This window comes from Rhinolophus hipposideros (assembly GCF_964194185.1).
Source record: "Rhinolophus hipposideros genome assembly, chromosome: 21".
NCBI lineage: Eukaryota > Metazoa > Chordata > Mammalia > Chiroptera > Rhinolophidae > Rhinolophus > Rhinolophus hipposideros.
In genome coordinates this window covers 11,327,702-11,355,076 of record NC_138067.1, presented here as the reverse complement: position 1 = coordinate 11,355,076, position 27,375 = coordinate 11,327,702, and positions in this window count along the sequence as shown.

The window sequence follows — 27,375 nt, the reverse complement described above, 5'->3', positions numbered from 1 at the left end:
GCCAGCATTTTTGGATTTCTGTACAAGTGGAATATGAGGAAGAGATTTCATTAAGCTTACTGCTAGTGATCAATGGATAATGGCTGCTTTCACTACGAATTGAAAAGTATTCTGAGGCCAATGAAAATGAGTGTTATAATCAACTAAGGATGCCTGCCATGGGTAGGAGAGCAGGAAATGTCTATCTGAAGACCACCTAGAGAGCTGAGATATCAAACCCATGATGTATTTCCATGGATGGTTCCATGAATGCCATATATACATGGTCAGCTAACGCTTTCTGTGGGCTGCTTTCTGCTATCATCTACCCCGTTTACCACTTTTTAAAAGTCAGACTCAACCAGGAAACACCACAGTCCACACATGTCCAACTTTTAAGCATTTAAGTTCTTCCAAAGTCAAGTGCAATCATGACTATTGTTTGACTGATGATATAAATTGAAGAAAGAAAAGAAGTGGATAATGGCAGGTAGGGAAATGAAAAACAGATTATTTAATGAAGAGAGCTTCTATAGATATTAATTATCAGATTGAAAAATTATCAAATGGTAAAATTATCAAAAATTATCCCACAAACATGCAGCTTTCTGTACAATAAGACAACTCATATAATCAGAAAACTTGTATAAAAATACATATAAATCCAGAAATTTAATCATATTTAAGTGAAAAACACACAGAAGAACCGCTTTAAGAGTTCTTCCTTTAAACAAAGCTAAAAAGTTAAGTGGTACAAATTATTTTAATAATAGGAAGCTTTTAAGAGATGATAGTAAAAATAATAAATGGTGATGATGATGATGATGACACTCGTAGTCCCAGGTATTGTACAAAGTGTTTCTCATGAATTAGCCATTTTAATCAAAACAAGGAAGAATCGGGTGTCATCAATATCTCCATTGTACAGAAGATAAAATTTATCTGAGATACGGAAACTGCTTAAGGTCCACTGCTCCAGTGCAGCAGAATTGGGATATTAGTTTATTTCAAACGCCTGACAACAACTACATGATACAGGCCCAATAATAATGCCACCGTCACCACTGATAATTTTCACCTTCATCCGAACTCAGGTCGATTTCCTATACCACACATAAAAGGACCATGATGCTAAGAATAACGGTGTAGCAGCATAAATTCTGGAAAAAAAAAGTTGCGTGTGAAAAGATCCAGGGACAGGGCTTTTTATATTTCCGGTGCCCTATACGTCAGTCTTTCTCAGTGGTTTTATGATCTGTCACTACTTTAGCAGACAGCGCATCAGCAAGTTTGCAGGGAAATCTTTTTGGACTGATCTCATTTATGTGTGCCCATTTCTTGCCAGCAACAAATCTTATCAATACACTTAGTGTCCCAGGGCTTTTCACATATAACTCATCTATCCAAAGGTTTAAAAAAGTAATTCACAACATAGCTCTCCATCAAAAGAGGTAATCATTTCCATTTCTGTCTTTCATGTCAGATATAATAATTCTGTAATTTATGGGGCCACAGAAGTTCTACGACTTACATCATGTGGAGCATAATGCGATCTTCTCCGATTAATAGCTCCCATTTCTTCAGAGACTGTGCAGGACACTTTATATGTATTGAACATTCTCATTTAATTCTCACAACAATCGTAAGGAAAGCTATCATTATCTCCACTTTACAGGATCAGTAACAATGGCAGATCATGCATCCAGAAACCAGAGCCAAGGTCAAACCTGGGGAACACTGATTATTCTATCAATTAAGCCAGGGGTAGAAAAGTAGGTTGAAGGTTGGGTACCATCTGCCTTATATTAACATTTGACATTTTATGATTTATTTATTCGATCAACCTTTATGAAGCTTTATCCAGATAAAAAATACAATGGGATTAGTGAAATACACATCTAATGGGTGGGATATTTAAAGGTATCACCACCCAGAAAACAGTTGCTCAGCTCCACGGCGGCAACAGTGACTCTCAAATGTCTATTCTCTGCTTGTCTCTTCCCATCATTCTAGACCAGGGTTTCTCAACAGTATCTCTATTGACTTCTTGGAGCAAAAAAGTCCTTGTCGTGAGGGCTGCCAGTGACATTATAACATGTTCAGCAGTATCCCTGGTCTCTACCCACTAGATTCCAGGAGCACGCTCCTCCCCACTCACAACAAAAATGTCTCCACGTGACAAACCTGCCTCCGTGGAGAAACCCTGTTCTAGACTGGAACCTCCTCTAACTTGTCTTTGTAATATTCATCATACTTTTACGTTTCACAAACAACTGTATCGTCTTTGGTTAAATATAAGCTCCTTTAGTGTATGGCTGGAGCCATAATGACAATATCACATATGGGGGCTAGGAAACCCTTAAAGAAAGGTGGGTTGGGTAAACATATGAAATGATCAAACTCAACTTACTTAAGACACTACTTTTGAGAGAAAAAAATGCTTTGATGACTTTTTAGACAGCCACACAGAATGTACCTGTTTTAGTCAGATGTGTCCTTAAGATAAGTAAAATGTAAAACTAATAACGGCCAGAGAGACTTGCCAACGTTTGTGTTCAGTGAAAAATATCTGCATATCAAATGGCTTTGACTTTTCTGACAGTCATGTATCTGACATTGATTCCCTGCATTGGAAATATCAATACTCTAAGGTCATCTTTCAGATCTCCTATCTCCAAAGGGGAACTAGGAAGCATTTTTCTCAATCCAATAACATAGAACTTTTAATATTAAAATTTTATATTAATCATATTAGTCATCCTTCAATCCCTCTTTACACTGTAATTGAATCAAGGTCACAGACAATTTCCAGTTTTACTAGTTTATTATATGAAGCAACAAATGTTATTGAGTGAAAGAAGGCATAAATGAATGGAAAATAAGAGATGCGTGTTAAGATAAGTGAAGGACAACATCCGTCCCATTATAACTATAGACAATAAGGAAATTTTTAACCTGGAGTAGATGTACAATTTAAGCTACAACAAAATCTTTTTCTCCAGGAAATTTGTAATTGTCTCATCCATAATGTATTATTTAGTTCAAATAAAATAGTTTGAGTCTTTACTTCTCTAATAAACATAAATTTGTTCCACAATATTTAGGTCATAGAAGCATTAGTGTTTGCTGGCCAAGTTAATCCCTGCAAATGCAAACCAGATTTCCAAAATAAGTGATCTTTATGCTCCAAGCCCACCTCCTCATTGGACTCATTTGAGAACCATGGCCTTAAGTGGTGGAAGGGGCAGATGTACCTGAGCCAACATAAATGTCATACAAGACTGATTTTAAGCATTTTGTCCAATGTGTCCTGGCACAACAATATCTGCCACACATGCCTCTCAAAGAGGTCTTCTCTATTACTAATAAGCTCAAATCCACAATTCCCCTCAAGCCTCCCAGGAAATGTCACATAGAGTTTAGTTTCCATAAGTAACGTAGAACGAGTTTTCAATGAGAGCATGTAAATACACAGGCCATAAATCTACATGGTTCATGAACCACCTTTACATCTCCTTGCCAAAACAGCTGCCCATCCCTTCTCCACACTTTGGAAGTTTCTCCTTCTCAAGGACGGGATACTTCTGTCTCCCTTACCCTTGGACCTTCCCTTTTAGGATTATCCAACATCATCATCCATTAAATTACAGGTTTTTAATATATTTAAGGGTCATTTAATTCCCACTGGGGACAAGAGGAGCCTCACACCTCCAGAAATCAAAGACTTCATTCTCTAAAATAGGAAACAGAAAAATCACCTCTCATTATTTTAAGTATCTTTCAGCATCATATGTTTATATACATGTGTCTGTATTAAGAAATATAGCTATACACACATACACGTTTGTGTGCATGTAAATTGTGTTGCCCATAATAATATGTAACTTGTTATTTTTTAATCTAATAACAGCGTTTTCCAGTCATTGGCCATTCAACTGCAACATTGTCTCTGCTAGTTTTAAAATCTGGCTACCACTTATTTAACCAATTCCTTCTTGCTAGGTATTTAAATGTTTACATGCCATAATTTATTTGTTATTAATAATACCACAATAAACATTCTGTCATTTAATTCTCTTTTCACAGGCAGAGTTGTTGGGACAAGAACACGACCAGTGAAAACTTCCTTTGTCTAATTTCATGTTAAATTATGTTGAATCATATGATCTATTTGATCTACCATTGACATTTATCACAGCAGCTCGAAGATTGGCTATTATGGACGATGTACACGTATGCCATAGAATTTTGAGCTGTTTGAATGAAAATTTCAATAAATATAGATAGTTTAGTGACCTTTTATCCATGTAATATTATGCTTCTGATATACTTTAATTCATGTTCAGTTTTTCTGGCCCAGCCCCATCCCAGGGTGAATTCATATGCCACCTGAAGACAGAATATTAAACAGACCATTGGTTCAAACATAGCTATAGGACTTTGAAATTATATAGCATGTAAACATACTTTAGTCACATTTTTAAAATGCTTAAAAGCCAAGCTAGAAGGAGAATTATTCAGTGTAGGAATACTGGCAAGCCTGAGAGGAGGATTTGACAGAAAGTCAGAAACTCCGACTTTGCTGCTTTTTACATCAAACAGCTTAAGTGATATTATAGATTATTATTTGGTTTAGATGTTGTTTAGATGGTAGGGTTATGCATATACAAAAGATCCATAAGGATCCAAAAGACAGTTAATATAGAATTGCCAGAGCAAAGGAATAAATAATGGAATGAAACTGAGTGATAAAACACAGAAATAGATAAAAATAACAAAAAAACAAATACTTAAGGAATCTCTTCTGGGTTTTTTTGCCAATTAAGCTCAAAGAAGAAAATCAAAAAGAAAACCAGGAGAGAAAAAAGAGACTCTTTTATGGGAAATGCTTATATCACTTAATTAACTATAGAAGGAAAATGTTCTACCGTATTATTTTATTGGCATTTTATCACACAAGAAACTGTTCCTTTTTTCTCAGAGTCTTGCTTGAACGTTATACTGCAATTCCCCTTTCCTTACAGTACAGCTAGAGTAGGAATCAGCTCCCTCTTCTCCTTGGGGACCATGGAATATACAAATCATCTTTATTTTATTTAATGAAGACCTGAAACCTGAATGTCACCTTCTTACATATTGTATGCTCTCACTGATAATAGCTTCATTTGGCATGAATCAATTGATGGCCCAGAAAGTCCTCACTTTTCAGTAACAAGGTAGAGAATTTTAAAATTATCATATAACATGTTGAATTATTCAATAAATAACCATGAATAATTAATGCCAAGACGTATAACAAAAGCCATCACAGCTTGCTTTGCCCATAGTTTCCCTCAGAAGATAGGTGTTATTGATTTTCAAAAGAGAGCTTCAGAATTGGGAGCCCGAAAGCAGTAAGTAAAGCAATTTATATAAGAAGTCTACACATGAATAAATAATAGCAGAACGAATGAGTCACCTCGCTAAAGAAATACTACATAGCACGGTTTGAAATAATGGTATATCGAATATACTTCCCCAGATGTGTTGAGTAATCCATGGAACCAAAATGAGTCTCCAAGTAGAGAGACCTTGAAGAAAGGTTTTTGCAACAGAAGTAAAGTGAATGCTGGCCTGCCATCCACCCATTGGTTTGAGTTAGATTCCTATAGAGGTGATAACTGAGTCTGCCTCCTCTCTGTTCCCAGTACTTAGCTATTCTCAAAGATAACAAATTTCCCATGAGTGAGGCTGGAAAGAGGAGGAGTGTAGTCGATAAAGCTCTTGGATTTCAGTTAACATTTTACAACTGAATTCTACAATATTATAATCACACCAGTTAGACCAGTTACCAAATTTACATTGATTCACAAAGCTTTAGAGGTCCACCTGCCTAGATACAAAGTTTAAGAAAATTCATTCTTTATGAAATTCTAAGATACGATAATGAGACTGACACCCTAAATCAGATATATGCTTATACTTTACAACCACATGAATACACCAATTCATTACATTTAGCTTCTAAAATGAGGAGGTCTTCATGTACACGCTCAAGCCAAATTATTGTTATAACTTAGAAAATGGATGAATAGTAATAAGTAACAATTTATAGATTTTTCTTTGTCAGACAATGTTATGAGCCAGAGTTCAACAAGCTTTTTTTCTGTAAATGGCCAGATAATTAAACATTTTAAGCTTTTCTGGTCTTATATAGCCTCTATCACAACTACTCAACCCTGCCTTTATAGTGTGAAAGCAGCTACAGATAATAAGGACATAGGCAAATGAACACAATTATGTTATTTACGGACACTGAATAAACGGACACTGAATTTCATATATGACTAATTTCCATGTATCAAAATATACATTAAAAATTTTTTTAAATCCCTAAGAAATGTAAAAACTATTCTTCGGCCATACAAAAAAACAGGTAGCAGGCCAAATTTGGCCAAAGAACTAGTTTGCCTACTTCTTTTGTAAGAGCAAGTGTAGACACACACACACACACACACACACACACACACACACACATCTAATCCTCACGAAAGCCCTATAAAGTAGTACTAGGATTATATACATTCAGAAGATGAAGAAATTGTTACAAAAACATTAAGCATCTTGTTCAGTCATAAAGCAAATAAATGGAAGAAACAGTATTTGAAATGGCTTCAGAGCTAGGTGCAGACGGCACGTACTTCTTTCACCTGTGAAACGTACCAGAAATATTTTATAGTCCCATGATGTTTCCTAGTCCTTGGCCTTTGTGAGTAACCAAAACTGAGACTGCACTTCTGCTTGAAACATTACCTGTACTCTGCCTTCATTACTGGTCCCCTAAAGTGCCACCTGAAATACAGTGGGCCCCAAAAAATCTTTATTGAATTAAAAACTTACAGTGCCTGAGAAACAATGCTGGGTAGAGTTAATGCCAACAAGAAGCTTATGCAATGCCCTCGTTGATTAGGTCTATTCACAACCCAAGAAAACACAGAATGCAGCCCTATAAAAGGGAAAAGCAAACCCACCCAATGTTCTTTCATTTTAAATCTGTGAGAATGCCAGAGAAAACTTCTTCCTTCTATAATCAATTATAGTTTTAGGTATTTGACTCAACTAATTGTCCATTTCAGAGTCGATCATCATTTTGGAAAATTACGTCTATTTCTTAGTGATATTATCAAACATGAGAAGTACAAATGCATTAAGAAAATTAAATCCAGCAAAGTTATACAATCTAAATGATATTCAAGCAAGTCCCCTACTTTGTCACAAACTGCAAATTGCCTTGTTTATAGAACCCATTATCTCTCATCTCACTGGCTGGTACAAGACCGTACAGAAGTAATTCTATGTGTGGTGCCATTCATGGCGATGACCATGGCCTGGGAAGCTTGTCCTCGGTCATGTGGCCTTTGATGTTTTTAGTGAGACCAGGATTACTGGGAATCACAAAGGAGAGTCAGATTACTGGGCACGTGGTCTGACAGCACAAAGATAAGGAACAAATGTAAATATGTGGAAAACTTATCCTTGAAAGCAGGTCAAAAACTTGCCCCAATATTGTTCAGCCCTTTCTGAGACTGGCTTAATTTTTAAGCTTTTTGTGGAAGCCCTTTTCCTCCTGTTCTGTACTCGGTGCAGATGGGAAACAGCTGGTCACCCCTCTCATTACAATTTCCCTCAAATATATAATGGCAATAATTAAGTCACATTTCAAAATTGTGTTCCTGAGACTCAATAATTCAGGATACTAAATTGTAACATAAAATTCTTATGAAATTATTTCATTTCTAATTTTAGCAAGCTAAATCATTACCTATATTAAAACCTGGATATGCCCCCCACCCTTAAAAATGGATAAGTCTGTTTAACAGAAACTTTGTGTCATGTGGATAGCGGCCCCAGATGTGACTTTTGGAATTAATATTCATTCTTTCTTTCAGCAAATACTATTGACATAAGAAGTGTCTTTTGTGTGGCAGGCACTACGTTACATGCTGGAAAGCAGCAAAGAAAACATGGAAATATACACCACCACCAAGAAGTTTGCATTTTGGTGGTAAAGAAAGAAAAATAAAAGTAGATAATTGCACATTTTGACAGATTCGAGTAAGTAAATAATCAAGACACCAAGATAAAGAAGAATAATCCGATGGTTCTAAAAAAAGAGCTCAAAATTCCAGTACTGCTACTCACTTGGCTTGGGTAAGTTATCTAATTTTTCTAAGTTTTCATTTCCTCATCTATAAAATTGGTAGAATAATATTACCTACTGCACAGAGTTGTTTTGTGGATTAATTTAGATACAAATTATAAAAGCAATAGGGCCACTCATTAATAAAAATAATAATTATATTAGCCAACATTTATTATCACTATTTTCACCATGGACACAAAAGTCAGAATGACCATTTTGGTTATCAAGAATATAATCTGGAGGCTTATGCTATAAAGGAAATGCAAAACTTCATATATTTAAAGCCTTTGCACATAAATTATCTCATTGATTCTTGTTACGTATCATTTATGTGGGTTAATTACTGAAGTAGTATGTATGAGGTATGTCTAAATAATTTCCATTCATTTAATAGACCATAGAAAGATATTGTTAAGACTCTACTGTTGCTCTGGCCAGATCGGCACAACATCTTCTCTGAAACAATTCATCTTGTGGATACAAGGACCAATCAATGCAAAATAAAAGTGAAGAAAACAAGCCTGTATTTGAAATAACCCAAGTCTCCTCTCTAAACCATAGCTGTACTCTTAGTAAAATGTGCAGCTTCATCTGTCTGGTCTTCGAGAGGAGCTCCTAAATTTCACATTCTTAATTCTGTGATTCCAGGACAGTAATTGATAAAATGAATAGAATAATAGGGACACACATCTTCCCTGAATATATGCTAAAGGTTACAGCCATTGTCAGCATTGAAAGCTCAACTAGATTCTGAGCTTCTAGAAAACCAGCTCAGATTCTACTTGTTCTTCTTTCTTCCTAAGCCAGCACCCCAAATCCAATGCTCACTTTTAGTTGAGAAAGATCAAAGTTGCAATGTAAGTTCTGATATTCACGGAGTGTATGACTTTGGAAAGAGGTATCTAAGACTCAGTTTTCTTATGTATGAAGAAGAGTTAATAAAATACCTACAACAAAGCACTGTAGTGTTAAGAGGCGAGGCAATAACAATACTAGGATATGGCTTTTTACTGATAATTTCTTAATAACTATTAGTCAATTATTATTCAAAGTGGCTTGTCTATTTACATCCTTCAAATATAAAATGTGAATAGCAGTAGCTATGACATAGATTTTGTACAATTAAAAGTCAATTTCCATCATGAGACACAAAACTCAACAATAATAAGAACAGACCTGCAAGATCCACAATAATAATTACATCAGAGTTTCCCAAGTTATTTTCCATGAAGCCTTAAATTCTCTGTGGAAATCAAAACTCAAGCCTTAGCTCCATCTTTAGATTCACAATACACAGCCTCACATTAAACTCATTGGCCAATGGAATCGCAGTGCCAAACAAAAACATTGCAGAGATATATTCCAATAAGTTGGAATGGTAGCGCCCCCACTAGCACAGCTCCATAGCTCTGTAGGAAACATGGCAGTGATAATGAAAGCACTCCTACACTGAATCATTTAGGGCTCTACAATTTAACAGTGAGGCCATAAAGCCATTAAAGTGCATTAAATATGTATCTTCACATGTTTAGATCCATTATGGTTTATCATCTCAAAATAAAATCTTAAAATTGTCTACTCCCTGAGTATAAATTAATAAGATGGGTGAAAGAGTTTCGAGAATATCAGCAGTATACACACATTGATTCAATTTGAAAGCTGTTATAGATGTTTTCTTTTCTACCATTGCTCTGAAAACTAATGTAAAGGAACAGCCCTAACCAACACTTAAAAATACAATGTCAGCCTCCCCAATATTTTTAAGTTAGAAGTTTATACTGTGACAACTGTTAAAGCGAGAGTGGAAGATGTTGAGTAAAGGAGGACCAGCGAGAGTACAAATTATTAGTTTACAGACAAAGGCCACTCATTATCAAATCTTGATTGAGTGGTGAGGTTAGCCTGAAGGCAAAATCCAGGGTCCCTTTCCTTCTCAAGAGAGAAATTTCTAAGAAGGGAATGATCTATATAGCAGAGTCAGAAAAGAAAATCTTAAAGCCAGCTCCTTTAATAAAAGAGTAGAGAGTCAGTGTGGACAACCAAGGGAACAAAACATAACACCATATTTGCATAGTAGCTTGAATTTCACTATGACCTGTTTTTGGTTGCATATCTTCCGGATTGTACTATGAATTGTCTTAAAAGTACTTCCAAGCACTATTCTGTAAAGATGATTGGGTCAAAGAGATGGCACGCACACACACACACACAAAAAAATCAAATGCAGTCTGAGTTCATCATGTGCATTGGAAAACTTGCTGAATTATAGGCATTCACCTTCCTCTCCACTGTGTTGCCCCCTTGATTCAGAGTTAATCAATATTTATTCATCAGTGTTCATTTACAAATTCGAATCAGAAGGGAGGTTATAAATAAAAGACACATAATATTGGGGGAAAAGGGAATATTTAGCAGAAGAAGGAAAGTTCTTCCTTTTTGACCTCCCATATACTTTGGTAACTGTCAAAAGGTAATAATTAAGCTGATCCACTTTACAAAGAATTATGATGTAAAAAAAATAAGCATTAAAAACTAATTTGGGACTTTAATTTCAGGCATCATAGCATTTTAGATATGCTGAGATACTACTCCTGAAGGTGCTGGATAATATATTTCTAAAACTCTTTTGCCAGAAATAAAAGGACATCCTCATAATCCAAAAATAAAACAGGAATTGGAACCCATAAGTGTAGGGCAGGTTTGAGTAACCACATCCAGAGCACTAGAGGCAAGGCCCCAAATCCATAGAACATGGAAAGAAGATCATAAATCTCCCACATAGCTCTGTCTCCATGTTGCCAACCCTTCTGTGAAATTTAAACTAGGGAAAAGATATCATCCCCAGAAGGGGAACTGGTAGGAAAACCACCTTAAATCTAACTGTAAGTAGAGGAGAAAAATGAAATCTCCTAAAAGAATGCATAATGACTCAGAGCCAAATTCAAGCTAAGAATTTAGTAATGATTTAGGTGTATAAGTGATCTTAGGCATCTGGAAGAAGGAAATTCAAGCAATCTCTGGAAGTCTACCGATAACCTGGGACTCAGGAAGCACCTACACATAAAGTTCCAAGGAATAGAAGCTGCTAATTAAAATAATACAACAAGGGAGATACAGTGATATGCAGAATATATTTAAGGAGCTAAAACTGAAAACTGCAAATGGGACATAATAAAAAGAGACAATCAAAAGTGATCATTCAAGTTGAAAAAAGAAAGAAAAGATATTATATGTGATATATATACATATACATACATGTATGTACATGATATAGAGAGGGAGACATATCTAGAATAGAAAGTTCAAATGGCCGAAGGGACACATACAGGGAAAATACATTAACTGGAAGACAGGATTATGGAAAATATCCAGAATAAAACATAGAAAGGCACAGAGACGAAACATAAAGAAAGTCTGAGACAGGCAAGACAGAATGGGAAGCTCTAACATAAATGCCTATTCCAAGTTCTAAAAGTTGAAACTTAAGATAATGTGAGCAGTACTATTCAAAGAGACAGTAATTGAGAATTTCCCCAAACTGACATAAGACAATGAACCTCAGATTCTAGAATAATATTTATGTTAGTAAGGGTAAATAAAAAATAAATCCACTAACTAGAGAAGAAAAAGACAATTTTGTAAAAGGATATTTGATTCAAAGTTGCTTGGAGCAGCATCATACAAAGTAAAACTATCATTCAAGAATCAGAGTGATCTTGAGTTGTACACACACACACACACACACACACACACACACACACACACACACACACAGAAACTCAGCATCAACCTCCAATAGATCTTTACCAAGAAAAAATTTTAAATGCACTTTAGGAAAAAGAAACATCCCAAAAGGAAGGCCTGAGATTCAAGCATGAATGGTGAGGAAATAAATTGCCAAACACAGCAGTAAATTTAAATAAGCAAAGACAGTATTAAAGGAAAATAATCTTATTTATGGTATTAAAAAAAGTAAAATAAAACAAATACTGAATTGCAACATCTAAGTCAACAAATAAGTAATCAGAGTTAACACATTCTAAATCTTTGATTTAAAAAAGAGTAAAGACATTAAATTTAGAATCAACACCTAAAATTTACATATTAAGTTTTCTACTAATACAGGAAAAGTGGAATTTGTGAGTCCAAATGAGTGTTGGAGCAGAGGGTAGAGAGAAATGGATTAAGGAGAAAGAAAATCAAACAATTCAAAAGAACACCATATAAAAGAAGAACATTTTTAAAATGTGTGAATAGAAGTCATGAAATAAGATTGAAGAAATATAGATAAACACACACACATGTATACCAGAAGTGACAATAAATTGACTAAAACCTCTGGTATTAAAACAAAGACTGACAGATAAACTATAAACAAACCATACAAAAGCCTATGTTTTTTTAATGAAAATACCCCAACAATCATCATGAGGAAATATAAAGTGAAAGATTGTCAGAAAAGGGATGGGAAAGGGAAAAACAAATAGCAAAATAACGTAACAGAAAATATATTAATTAAAAATGCTGGCTATAAATAGAGAAAATAAAATTAAGACAAAAATCATTACTAGGAAAAAAGACATTGTCATATGGATGAATGGATAAAGAAATTGTGCTATACAGAAGGTCAGACAAAGAAGTTTGCGAACTTTCCACCATGCATTTACATGGCAGAAAGTTCCCGAACTTAATTGTCTGACCTGCGCATGCGGGCATGGGCGTGGCTGTGGGTGTGTGTACACAACTGAATCTTATTCAGCCTTAAAAAAGGAGATTCTGCCATTTGCAGTAACATGGATGAACCTGGAGGACGCTATGCTAAGTGAAATAAACCAGACACAGGAAGAAAAAACCTGCGTGGTCTCATTTTTATGTGGCATCTAAGACAGTTGAATATAGAGAAGTAGAGAGTAGGAAGGTGGTTACCAGCAAGGGGAGGTGGGGGAAATGGGAGATATCAGACAAAGGGCACAGAGTTGCTGTTACATAGGATGAATAATTCTAGAGATCTAATGTGCAGCATGCTCACCATAACTAATAATACTGCATTGCACACTGGAAATACGCTGAGAGAGTACATAGCAGGCGCTCTCATAACAGTGGAGCTGTGTGAGGAGATGACACTGAAATTAATTGATTATAATCATTTCAACTGCATATATGTATATGAAATAATCATGTTGTACACCTTAACTATACCTTCTATATAAAAAGGAACATTGTCATATTATAATTAATGTTTCCTTTCATTGTGCATGCCTAATGAAATAGTTCACCTAAATATTTTTTAAAACAGAACAATTTGAAAACTAAACACTTTAATGAAAATATCCACATCTCTGAATAACTGATAGCTTAACTGGACAAGATAATTAAGCAAGCTTCCAAATAGTAAACAATAAAAAGCTAACGAAATAGATAAAGTGGATATATTAAGAATAATGTAGGCAATATTCAATTCAAACAGATATGGAATATTTGTTTTAGGCTATTCATTGTCAAATGTTCCAACAAACTTCAAAAAAGTGGTATCACATAGCGTACAAAAGCATTAAATTAGAAACCAAAACCAAGAAGGTAATATTTGTACATATAGATATATGTACATACATAACTTTTCTCTGAGTATGTGTATGCTTTCAAATACTTAAAAGTTGTGGGATACAGTTAAACTAACAATAAAAATAACACATATAGGCTAAAGTACTTGTTAGACAACGAAATGCTGAAAATTAAGGTTCTAACTTGAGAGTTTAGAAAAAAGAAAATATTAAACCCAACGAAAAAATAATTTTAAATGAGTAGAAATTAATGAAATATACACGTGAACAGATAAAATTTCAACAAAACAAAATTCGACAAAATTAAAATTCAACAAAACAAAACTTAGTTAATTTGAAGAAACAAATCTCTCATGATTGATCCAAAAAAACATGAAAAAGCATGTATAAAGAGCATTAAGAACATCAACATGAACAATAAGCAGGTCTCCTCATGCAAGAGAGACTTAAAAGAATATTATGAACAACCGTATGCCAACAAATTAGAAAACTTAAATTTAAATATATAAAATATATATGGCTCAAAACAGAAAAGCAGAAAACTGTCCTACAAGCATTTCAGAAATTGAGTCAGTTGTACAAATATGTCCACTAAAAACAAAAACAAAAACAGGCCCAGACATATTCTTACAGGTAAATTCTACCAACAGTTAAGAAATAGATCATTTCAATCATACTCTCAAAATGAATACATACATATTCTCAGAAAATAGGGGCGGTGGGAAGGCTAAAAAGAGGCTTATCTACTTATTTATTCAGCTCCTTTTACCAAGACACCAACATCTGACAGATGATATGAGAAACGAAATTTATAAGCCAATCTCACTTGTTAATATACAACAAAATCTTACCACCCTGCACAAAATCCTGCAGGAACTTTTTTTTTTTTAAGATTTTATTGGGGAAGGGGAACAGGACTTTATTGGGGAACAGTGTGTCCTTCCAGGACTTTTTTTTTTTCCCAAGTCAAGTTGTTGTCCTTTCAATCTTAGTTGTGGAGGGTGCAGCTCAGCTCCAGGTCCAGTTGCTGTTGCAAGTTGCAGGGGGCGCAGCCATCGTCCCTTGCGGTTGAACTGGCAACCTTGTGGTTGAGAGCCCACGCTCCAACCAACTGAGCCATCCAGGAGGCAGCTCAGCTCAAGGGGCCGTGTTTAATCTTAGTTTCAGGGTGTGGAGCCCACCATCCCTTGTGGGACTCGAGGAGTTTAACCGACAACCTTGTAGTTGAAAGTCTACTGGCCCATGTGGGAATCGAACCGGCAGCCTTCGGAGCTAGAAGCATGGAGCTCCAACCACCTGAGCCACCCGGCCGGCCCCCTGAAGGAATTTTTTGAAAAATAAAACCAAGCATTTGATATAAATTAATGCTCCTCCCCCACTGGCTCTGCTTACGTCTCTGCTCTCATCACACACTGATCACCGCAGTGCCCTTTCTGTTGCTTCACTTTGCCAAGCTCATTCCTGTCTTCGGGCCTTTGCTCGAGCTGCTTGTTCTAGAATGCTCCTCTGTCTGTCTAGATCAGCACCTGACTGGCTCCTTTGGATCCTGCAGGTGACGGCTGAAACATGACCTTCTCAAAGAGAACTTCCGTGACTGTCCCATCAGCACAGCCCTCCTTAGTGTCATTAGACCACACATCACAATCATCACCCATCTCACTAACCTTTATAACAGACCAAACCACTGCCTTCCCAGAAAGTACGTTACCGTGAAATACTTATAACTGTTTGAAATAAACTTGTATATTTAGTTAATTGTCCCCTTTCCCCAAATCGAAGAGACTTTGCGAGCAAGAATTTGACATGCTGTGCTCATCATTTTAATTCTAAGTAGGTGCTATGGACAAAAGCAGAGGGCCAATAAATAAGATTTAATTACTGAGTTATGTCACATTTTTGGCATTCTAACTCAGCCCTATTCAGCTTGTAAAGTGAGTCCATATAGGAAAACTCAAAAGAAAATAAGATAATTATGGAACAAAAATGAACGAGCATCTCATTAATCATTGGCATTCTCTAATTATTAATATAATAATACATAAAAGCATTTTAAATAGATATTTGAATGTGGCTTCTAAAAGAAATGTATTCTATTAATTAAGGATACTTGAAACCCAAAGCTAATAATAACCCCAGAAGTCTGGGGTTATGAGGGCTACTTAAAGACAATATTTTTTTTTAGGGACTTGTAACTCTTCAGAGCAGCTCTGGCTAGAGCAGCTCTCAGAAGCACTTATTCTTTCCCATAAGTCAGAGAATGATGCTTTGTCAGGAAGAGTACCAAAAGGTCATTTTTGTTCCCCCCTGAATGTGATGGGAAGTTAACACAGATTGACGACAGGTCTTCTGAAAATGTTTGTCTCTTTTATTTTCAATTTTGCAGGGTGGAGATTGCCTATATTTTGTCTGGTTGGCTCATGTTCCATGCCACTTTGAGTATCTGACACTATCCTCAAAACAATGTCCAAAAACTCTGAGGCAATTTCACCGTTTTTCAAGACTTTATCATGTAAATATTTTACCAGAATCAATTCTAAAACCATTGTCACAAATCAGTTTAATGTGCATAGCAAAAATCAATTATGTCAGGGAACAATTAGATAGTTATAATTTATGGCTGGCCCCGCAATTTTTGTTCTTATAAATGCCATCTCATTTCAAATATTTATACCAAAGAAATATACCTCTTGTAATAATCAACAAGGTAGGTGGGCTGTCCTCAGAAAAGTGCTATGAAATTTATATGAACTGTTTCTTTGTCCTTTTATTGGCAATGTTTTGAGTGCTATCGTCTTTGGGGGGAAAAATAGTCGTTACACTTATTTTTCCTTAAAGAGGGATTTGCAAGTAAATGAAGACAAGTTTTAAAAAAAGCCCTCCAGTCACTGCTATTTCTTCTTCTAAATTTTAGAAAGCTGCAAAATGCTCAGATCTTATTTGACATTCGGTCTCTACCTAGAATTCTAGAATTTTGCTATCAAAATTCTTTGGTTATTATTATACTTTGTGGCTCATAAATGACATTCCAACAGATTAATGAGGGGCAGGTTGGATTCTATAATAACCCGGGAACATGTCTGATTGAAATTCTGTGTGAATATGCGTGTGTGCATACACATCCCTACTCTGCCTTGTAATTCGAGATCTCTGGCCACTGATCCCTTCAATAATGGGAACATCTGCAGGATTCTGACCAGGTCTTAACCATTTCTGTATCTTGATTTTCCCATCAGTACAATAGAGGAAAGAAACTCTGAATTATATTAGTGAGTCTCACTTCCATCATACTTCATGGATGTTTTGGTGGGGGAAATTTCTGAAATATTTAGACATAATATATTCAGTTATTCAGTCCTGGCAGAAGGCAAGGAAAAATAGGCCCTTTCATGCACTTGCTACAATTTTTAAGGGCAACGAATTTACAATGCATAGAGACACACAAATCTTGACACATATATTCCTTGGCACAGCCTATTATCCTATTCCTGGGATTCTATTCTGAGGAAACCATTAGAGATGTTGTTAAATGTTTATTGCCATATTGTTAATGTCAACAAACAATTGGAAATGCATTTTTAAAACTACCACTAGAAGACCCATGCTAATACGAATTACCAACTCAATAAGATCCTACTTCAAAACATCAGGAAAATGGAGGAGGAAATTTAATCAGCTAAATCTGTAGTAGATGTGGAAAACAAGAAATCCAAGAATAGCCAGGAAGATTCTGAAAAGGGGGGACACTCGCCTTCCTGATGTCTGTATTAAAAAGATGTGGGCATTAAAACATGTTGACTTTGGCACCAAAAATAACTGAACAATGGAAGATAGATTCTGAAAATAGAGTTGAATACCCATGGGATACAGTATATGATAAAGATGGCAGGCACTTCAGGCAATAGATTATAAATGAATATTTCAATAAATGATGCGGAGATAACTGGATAATTTAGGGCTAACGCTCTGTATTTCTACTCACCCCAAAATAAATTTTAGGTAAAGTTAACTAAAATACTGTTACTGGAAGAAAACATGCCATTGAAAATAATGCCTGAGCAGGAAAGTCTTTTCTAAACAAGACACAAAGTTTAGTGACCATAAAGAAAAATACTGGTAATTTGACTATATTTTAAAAATGTAAAATAAATAAATAACAAATGAAAAAACTTCTTTCTGGTGCATATAATAGTTCTAATTGTAATATCCACAAAACATTATAAATAACAAAACTGAAAAAAAAATATGTCAGAAACTCTAGACAACTGGAGTGGAGAGTCCACTGAAAAAAATTAAACACATATAAATAAAATTCTGAATTTTTCTAAATGAACTTTCCTTTGTAGAGTTGACTTTGAAAACCATGTAAGTGGTTAAACAATTGTAAAACAAACATAAATCAAAATTTACAATAAAAGCTTTTAAAAACAAAATTAAACAAATTTTGTTGATTTGGTATTTAGACCATGTAGAAAGGAATTATTGTCTTTAAAACAGAGACAATATTCCCACCAAGGTAGGGCTAAGATTCAAACCCAGGATGACAGGGCTAAGTCATGGTTTTTTCCTTCCATTACCAAGGTTGTCGTGGGCTGTCTGTACAGATCCAGGACTCACAGGTCCTCCATACAGGAGCCTGGGGGAGACCCTTCCCAGAAAGCCACCCACCTGCTCACGCACTGCCTCACTGATAGCCTTTATTCTTCCTCCTTCCTGACTCACAGGTCCGATCAAACTCTTGCAGCAGCACAGGCTGTAGCTGGGATTCCTATGTCCCCAGAGGAGTCAAAGAAGTTGAGTAGCATCAAATCGTTCAATCAAGACACAGATGTTTTCTTAGACTAAACACACGTTTTGCACAGACCCTCTGCCAATCACCACACCAAGCCCTCTGGAGGGTAGGACAAGATAAATAACTTAACCTCTCTTGGTCTCAGTTTCTCCCTATGTACAATGAAGATAAAAATACTTTGGACTGGGTTCAAACCCTGATGTTCTCATGTACCAGCTGTGTCATTACATAAGTCACTTCCCTCTCTGCACCTCCTCCCTGCCTCTGGGAATCTCAGTAGCAAGTGAGAGAAAACATAAACTACAAGGGCACACAAAACGACATGCCAAGGGTTATATGGAGTTGAGTGGTTATTTTTCACCGAACGTATTTCTATTTGATTCGTTTTTGGTTTATTTTTATATTTATTTGTTGTAGGTTATACAATGGGATTTTGAAAGGTGTACAATGTGATGATTTAATCTAAGTATACACTGTGAAATGTATCACAATCAAGTTAATTAACATACCCAAAACTCACATCGTTTCTAGTTGAGTGTGCATGTGGTGAGAAAACTTTAGATCTTAATGTTTGACATCCTGGTGCCCACGGGGTTGGTTCCTTCTGGAGGTCCTGAAGGAGGACCCGCTCCATGCCTATCTCCCGGTTCTTGGTGCTTGCTGGCAACGCTTGGCGTTCCCTGATTTACTGATGCCTAACTCCAACCTCTGCCTCCATCTTCACATGACATTTTCCGCCATGTCTGTGTTCAAATATCTCATATTCCTGAAGGAGACTGGCACTGGATAAAAAATTATGGCCTTTTTTTTTCTGTCAGCACTTTAAAAGTGTAGTTCCACAGTCTTCTAGCTTCCATAGTTTCTGATGAATTATTCATTTGTTATTCAAACATTACGAAATGTCTCCTCTCTGACTGCTTTCAAAGCTTTGCAGTTTATCTTTGTTTTTTGGCAGTTTGACTACAATTTGCCTAAGTATGGTTTTCTTCATCATTTGCTCACTTGATGCACACTAAGCTTCTTGAATCTGTAAATTTACATCTGTCTCTGAATTTGCAAAACTTTTGGCCATACTTGCTCATTGCCAAGATTATTTGACTACCATTGTACATTTTTTCTTCAACGTAATGAGAAATCTCAGACTGTGGTTACCTAGATGCTATCCCTATTACAGTTTCTGAGATTGAGACAAATGATTGGGGTACCACATCTGAATCTTTTGTCTCTACCCTTTACTTCTGTATTTCCAAGAATGTGAAAATATACTTCACTCTAATTCTTTAGGGTTCATTAGTGGTGACAATTCTTTTTCCGTTTTCGAATTGTTTGAGTAGGTATTGAGGGAGAGGTTAAGACATTCTGTTTCATTCTTCCATTTTACCTGGAAATTTCCCTCTGAGATACATTTCGTGAAAAAACCAAGTACAAAGTTATCAAAAATGTACATGCATCTGTGTAAAAAAAATAATATATTCAGCAGGTGTGTTTGTATATACAATAGGTACATATACATATATAGATATATATCTATATATAATTTTTCTCTGAAAACATATAGTAAAACCTGTATAGTTATTGACTGAGTCAGAGTCTAGAAGAAATTAGCCTTTCATTTTGCAGCCCTGTTGTTCTTCCTATTTATTCATTGCCATGTGCATATTATTTTCATAGAAATAATTTACAACTAAGATGTTTCTTATACAAAAAATGGGCACCAAGTGCTCTATTTCCTGCTCAACAAACCCTGACTGCATGAATTTGTCTGAGCCCAGAAGCTGGGGAAGGTACGAAGGTGGATGAATCCCAATTGTCTGAGGTTGCAAGTGCAGAAAGCCGTCATCTGAGAAATGAGGTTTGACATGCTGACGAAACTGGAAATCTTACTATTATATTTTTAAAAGCATGAAGATCCTGAGCGATTGTGATGTTCCCTTCTATGCTTCCAAAACATGTCTGATTCCCAGCTACAAAAACAGACTTACAGAGAATATTTCTGGTGGCCACTCTTTTCAAGTTACATATTCTCCTCCCTTGGCCTACTGTGAGTTGTACGTAATACAACAGAGCCAAAATGCCTTATAGTTCTTCAAAGCCCAGGCAAGCATTAAACCCAAATAAAATTAACTAGAACTGGAGATTTCCCAAGATCAAAAACTCCAAGCCTCTTTCAGACTTAAAATATTAGGACTCTTTTTGTTTTTTTGTTTCAGTTCTGAATAGGCACAGGTTCGGAATTCAAATCCACACTCTATTACTTACAAGCATTGTTATATGAGGAACTATTTAACCTTGCTCTACCTTAGTTGGTTTCTTTAGCTATAACAATCAGAAACATGGTACCCACTTGGCATGTTCGTGATGAGAATAAACACATAAAGCTGTCAGAGTTACTGACATAGGATAAATCGATGATAAAAGTTAGCAGCTATTAGTATGGGTATTCATTTTAGAAATCCTCTTCTATAGGGAAAATTACCTGAGGCTTAGATGTATATAATTTTCACATTTTCTTTAATACCTGGATTAGAGCTAGAAAGACGATTTCATTTTCAGTTTGTTGACTCTATACGTCTAACTTCGTTCACAGTTAAAGGGAATGTAGCAGGTGATTGGTGGCTTGTATTATTGTATGTCCCCTGGGAGAGGCCAGAGTTTTGGTCATGGTCAATGCTACGTCTGACATTCTGTGCTCCAGCAGTTATCATTGATGCCATAACGCTCTGCTACTTACAACAGCTCCAGACAGCTTTTCTTTCTCTCACCAAATAGCTTGGGGAACCAAACATCCCAGACAGGCCAAATTGCAATATTCTATTCTACTGTCCACGTGAGTCAACTCCAAATAGCCAGGTCATAAAACATACAAAAAATTGTATCAATAGCCTAATATTAAGAAAAACGGAAGTGATAACTTATTAACTACTAACTGAATTATACAATATAATTTATTGCACCAGTACATGTCATCTCATTTAATCTTCCTAAGAAGACTTAAAGGCACAGATTACAGCCCACATTGTAATGAAGAGGCAACTGACGCCGAGAATGTTTACGTTCACTTCCACGCCTATGTTTCGTGTCAGGACTGAGATTCGAACCCAATTTTACATGGTGGCCATATTTTTTATTCCTTCTGCATGTGTGCATAGGAGGATATATCTGGTTTTGGACATGTTCCTGATCATACCTAGAGTAAGTTGTGAGAGAAGATGCACAAAACATTCAGTTTACTTCCTTGAGTTTGGCAAGAGACAAACTCATCACAGTCACCATTGATTCATGTCCCTTTCTCTGGATATTTATGTCAATCAATAAGATATCTTGGCACATAGCAAAATCGGGAGACTTTAGTAACGAACCTGGTATTACCAATGCTCGAAATATAATAACAGGAAAAACACATTAACTAAAACATTTTAAAAAGAATGTGATCACCCAGATCTTTTAGAAATGTAACTGTGGGAGCAGATGTTGCCCAGTTAATGATGAACAATGCCTTTGCTTATTGGCAATTATTTTTTTCTCCCTGGAAGGAAATTGATTAGCCCAAGACAATCCGAGTCTGGCTCACGTATAGAGGGCTAGGTCTCCAGCCAAGTGTCATGGCAACTCTGTAAATAACAATATGTTCCACGGACCAGATTCCTAGCCTGTAGGCACCATTGTATCACATTTCCCAGCCCTGCACATTGGCGACTGCCCAGAGACTCAGGGCTTGGAAGGAAGTCAGTTGGAATCAGAAAGAACTTCTGGCTTTGCTAAACCACTACTTCAAATAAGTGAACAAGTCAGTATGAGAACTATATTTCTAAATAACCAAAGAATCTCCATCGTTCTGTTGCTGTTGGTAAGTACTAGAAAAAAAAATGCACGAAGTTGTCACCTGCAAAGATTCAGCATAAGCAGATCACCGTCAAAACTCAATGCTTCCATGGACAATTCTTTGCAGGGTAATTAGCCTCGCTCCCACTTAGATGTCACCTCCAAAAGAAAGGGTAATAATGGCCAGTGAATATAGTTGCTTTGAAAGTTTATCACTAATATGTAAGAAAGTGTTAGCTCAGCCTGGGACACATTGTGAGAAATTCAATTTTTAAGATGGATTCCCTCTTTAAGCTTCCACTCCCTAGTTTCCAGAAGATGTAGGCACTTAGGAAAACCAAATAGACTTCCAAGGCTTTAGTTGATTTTCAAAGTCCCATACGTACATGACCATGCCTTGATCATTTCCTCTCTCTGCCTTTCTCCATATGTCTATAGAATTGCACCCGCCAAGATGGCATGTATTCGTAAAGTGCTTCACATGTTTCAATTACTGTGATGGGCATTACTTTCACACTTCATCCTAAGGCCACCTAGCTAAAGTTCGGGCACCCTTGGTGCTTCTGGGACTGACTGAATGTCTTCAGAAATACACCCTATTATTATACAAGGTGCATTCTACACTAATGAGGTCAGTTGACTAAAAATATTTCCGTACCCCAGGATGGTTTACATTATAAGGAAACCAAGGATAAAGATTTAAAATGATTTTCTTTAGCTCCTGTAGTTGACTAGGACAGAAGTAGGATAAGATGTTAGGTCTCCTGACTCCAATTTTTGATAGCTTACTGAGTGTATAGAAAGTACAAGAAACACATTTACCATTTTACCCATCTGAAATTGGTATTTGTGAGGGAGTCAGGGGGGCTATCTGTGCTACCATTTTCTTCCTCTATTCAGTAATAACCAACTGAAAACAGCAGCAATTTTTCTTAAAGCATTTAAATCTTCTTCTGAAATGACTGAATCAAAAGATTGACTTTCCAATCTTTTGAGGATTTATCCAACCATGACAAGTGGATAGTATAAATAGAATACCAATATTAGAGCCCCATAATGTCTCCTTATCTGAATATCCTTCTAAAGCAGAAAGTTTTACTTTATAAGAGGTTTAAGTCTCCCACAGACATTTTGTTTAAAACTAAGAGGTCGAATTCTAATCAAATTGTACCATTTTCCAAGAGGCTAATCACATTCACAGGAACTTCTATATCCTAGTAAGGATTAAGAGTCAGTCAGATCTGAGGTATGCTTAAAGTTCTTTGGCTAATTACCTCCAGTTTCCAGTATATATCGCTACATCCAGCTTCCAAAGTCAATACCCACATTTCAGAGGACTGCTGCATAGTGCCCCCAAGATGTCATACTGTACAAAACTAAAAAGATTATCTTTTCGTCAATCATTTAGACACTCTCCTTGACTTCTTCCTCCAACAATGACAACTTCCCAGTGATTTAAGTTCAAAATTGCAATGTTCCCTTGCATGTAGGAGTTAGTCTGTCTTCAAATCCTCTCTCTCTGACTTCCGGAACGTTTTCCCAGTAGATTACCCTTGAGTCCTCTATACTTCCTGTTCAGTCTAAACTAGTCTAGTTTAGCAAGAAGAGTCTTCTGCCTGTAATCTCAACCTTTTGTTTCTCTTCTTTCTTATCCAACTTGTATGTTCAAGAACATTCATCTTTTTACATTACATTTTTGTATATTAAATTTATTTATTAAATTTATTAAATTTGTTTATTAAATTTATAACGTTGGTTTTAAATCCTGCTTTGATCCTGTCTCTGTCCAAAACGCTTAGTGCCTTTCAGATGTCTCCAAAACAAATTTCTCAGGCCTAGGCTACCATTCAAAGTGACAATGGTTAGGCACCAAATTACACTTCCAACCTTTTCATCCAAACTCAATTCCTTACCAGTCCCCATTTCCACCAAACATTTTCCCATGGCTACAGTGTTCCCTCTGAGATGAAGTGTTTCCTTATCTCAGTTCTCTAACTCACCTTCATTCTTCCCTATCCAGCTTTAAGACAATGTTTCCCAAACCAGCAATTCTAGCCGCCCCACGCACTTCCCATTCCAAGCTGAAAATCATCTCATCAGAACTTGCAATATCCCCTTTCAGGGCAATCATGGATTCATTTAACAGAACAGCTTTTTATATGTATGCCTTATCTCCCTAAACACTGTCCGAGCCTTGAGGGTAAGAAGGATCAATCATCAGTCCCTGCCCAAAGGATAAATGACTAAATGATACTGATAACAAATGATAATAATTACTGACATATATCGATTACCCACTGTATGGAGGCACAGAACCATTTTGCTGAATCATCAATGACATTTTTTGAAGTAGGCACTACTACTGTCCCTGTTCTACAGATTCGAAAACGGAATGTTAGAGAGCTCAAGTACTTGAGTGTACACATTAAAGTACACAGCAACAAAAATATGTCTCTTTTTCCATTCCACTCAATGCCTTGCTAGGACAGCAGAATTTAAAACTCAGCCATCTAAAAGCCTTTTCAGAACAGCAGGGTAACAATTAAAAAAAATTCCCTAGAGAGTTGCTTTCAAGTCTCAGGATTACTTCTCCAGAGGCAGTAAGACAGAATATGTTCTTTTGTCAAATGCTACTCTGTTACCTGTGGATAGCACACCCTCCCAGGATGACAGCAGCAGTCCTGCCCATCATTTTATTTCTCTGCTCACAATGGACAGCTTCTCTTGAATTTGTATAGAAACTCAACAGACAAATATATGTTTGCCACACCACAATATAGATAACCAGAGCTGCAGATAGCTCTTCAATCCCAGGACCTTGTTTAAAAACTACCTCACAGAAGTCAGTTCTCCTGGTAGGCTAGACTTTCTTACGATAGTAAAAAATTTAGATATTTTCATACAACTCTCACTTCTCAAAAATAATCTATGTGGCTTCTTTTGAAACCTTATTCTATAGGAGCTTCTGTCAAGTGACATGATCTATGATAACATTCAGAATTTTCCAGCAAAGATTGAAAGAGAAATTGCAAAGAGTACTTGACCATTTCTAAGAGAATGAGTCAAATGCATATCGTGGCTGTTAATGAAAATAAATGTATAAAATGTTTCCGTTATATATTGTATCTTTAGTCTCCAAAAGACAGCTATGTATAAAAAGAGAATCTAAAGGGACAGAGCTTTTACAACATACTTATCTGTGTAGTCTCATGGTTCTTAACCTCATTTAAAAATACATAAAGGATGAATAAACTGAGGTATCTCCAATGTGAGTGGCATCCACAGGAAACGTTCAAGAGACAATCACTCCTCCATTCCTTTGAACGTTTAGTGTGGATGCTTGAACCTAATAATCATAGAGAAACAAAAGCACAGCTCCTATCCTGAAAGATGTTTATGTAAATGGAGAAGATAGACATGAAAATAGAGCACTGTGAGTGCATCTTGAAAGGGATGAAATGAACGGAGAAGCAGTGCTTCTATCTCAAGTTCCCTAGCTAAGTTCCCTGTGAAGGTGAATGGCTTTGGAACCAATTAACTTTTAGGTGAACACTTAACATGCCGCAGAGGTAGGGTGGCAATAACCATCTTTTTTAAAAATGCAAATACGAACTCAGAAATATGAAACATCCTCTTAAAATGGAAACCAGCTTTCAATCAGCAAATTTCCCCTGCCACCTAGAATTCTTAAAATTATTTTAAAATCAGATTGAGTGTTCCTTTATTATTCTTGAGCCCCAAGAGAAAGAATAAAAGTACCATCCTTTTCTAGACTTCAAGTTTTGAAATACCTGTTAGACACCCTTGTGTTTGAGTTGGTTTTAAGGTTTGTTTTGATAACTGTCTCAAGTGAAACGTCAATGGCTAGTGTGAAAATTACTGATTGGTCACAAAATGTGTTAGTTAATAAAATCAATCAGTGACAAGCTTATCAAGTTTCTCACTTTGAATATATTGTATTTCTATTTATAAAATTCTTTGTGTATCCCTTGGTAGTTAAGATGGGAAATTGTCTTATGAAGCAGTTTATGAATAAGATGTTTTTGACAGTTTCTTGAAACTTGAATACAATTCAAAGGTTAGGGGTATTTTTTATTTACTTTTGTTTTCTGTGATGGCTAGGTACTATGACATAATAGTTTGTCATTTCATCTATTAAATAATCTCTTGGAATTACTCCTGTTTTCCTCACAAAGATAAACATTTCTAGGTTAATTGCCCTCCTCCCCCACTTACCCTCCACCCCCTTCCTCGAAAGCTCCCACAACTAGAAAGGAGCAACAGAAGGTTGGGAATTTCTACTGTGGGGTGGAGGTGGGGGATGGGGGCGGGGGTTGGTGGTGATGGTTGAACTGGAGAATGAATACAAATTAAAAATAGTTAGGAAGGGAAACAGAAAATATTCTAGTCAGAGAAAACATGTAAGCAAAGCTCTAAGATATAACATCTTAAAAGAATGATATTTTTCAAAAATTTCCTAATAGGCTATTATTTCGAAGAATTTGTTGGAGGAGAGGGCCATCGGATGTGTGTCTAGGGAACATCACGTTGACAGAATTGTGGGGGGTGACGGGTGTGGGAGAGTCAGGGAAACTAGGACACAAGAGGAAAAACCAAGTGTATCATCTTACTAATCGAGAGTGACCACATATCCCAGGCTGCCCTGGTCTGTCCCACTTTACACCTGTTGTCAGATGTAATTATTATGAGCACCCCTTTCTCTCTCAGAAGTGCCCCTGTTTGAATGATAAATGATATAATCACCCTACTAATTAGCAAACGAATAGAACATATGGTAACAATCACCATCCTAGAATCTCAAGCATGTCTCACCAAGCCAGCTGTCTTAGGGACAGATAGAGTCCTGACTTACGGACAGATAAAGTTTGGTGTCAGTTTGGTCTCATAGGAATTATTAGAAGCTCACTGCAGAATAATGGCTGCAAAACAACAAAATGTCATCAGACCATGAAAACTTTAAAAAGAATGAGGTAGATTCAATTTCACTTAACATGACCTAGTCAGTTCCCTTCATCAGCTGG